Source organism: Crocuta crocuta, unplaced genomic scaffold (assembly GCF_008692635.1).
Source record: "Crocuta crocuta isolate KB4526 unplaced genomic scaffold, BGI_CrCroc_1.0 scaffold475, whole genome shotgun sequence".
In the NCBI taxonomy this organism is placed as follows: Eukaryota; Metazoa; Chordata; class Mammalia; order Carnivora; family Hyaenidae; genus Crocuta; species Crocuta crocuta.
Window position 1 is genome coordinate 1,921,939 of NW_027529518.1, and position 771 is coordinate 1,922,709.

Here is a 771-nt window from a genome sequence, read left to right on the forward strand (position 1 = left end):
CTGCCGCCTCTTCCGCCTCCCACGCTTCAGAAGTGGGAACCTCCACGGGGCCAAGTCTTCCGCGTCCGGGGACCTATCGGGTCTTGCGCACGCGCCCGGCGGCCGCGCCAATGAGCCCGCGGGCACGGAGCATGCGTGGGAGCCCCGCCCCGCAAACCTCCTCCAAAGGGGAGGAGCGTTTCCAGGGGGCCTGGCGCCTTCCTCTATGGCATTGGCCCGGGGACCCTGGAGCCTGATTTTGAAAAGAACCAATAGTTTGGAGACATTGGAGCATCAGCTTTCAGAAGGAGTTTGGGTCAGTATTCAAGGGAAATAGAAACTTGCGCTTTTCACGGTTTTTCTCTCCCAGTTTGTTTGCTCCGACCTCTGTGATCCCTGCTCCGTTTCTTAAGTCCCTTGATTTTGTTGGTCTTTGGAGGGGCTGATTTCTCTTTCAGATCATCCATTTGGTTGCACTAGACAAAAGGGAAGTGAAAAAACTAATGAAAGTTCCTATAGTGAGTGGCAAGCACTCATCTCCATTTTACAAGTACTGTTAGCTTCAACGATATTAAGAAAAGTCCTGAAGAACAATTAGCAGAACCAGAATGTATTTTTTTCTTTCTAGGATTTATGGAGACCCTAACAATAGCCATTCGGCATGTGTGAGGCCTGAAATTATTTATTTTACTTAACAAACACCTGCATAGCGGTTACCGTGCTAAGTCCAATTCTAAGAGCTTTAGAAATACTAATTCATGTAATCCTCACTACTTGAATGACCCTAGGATA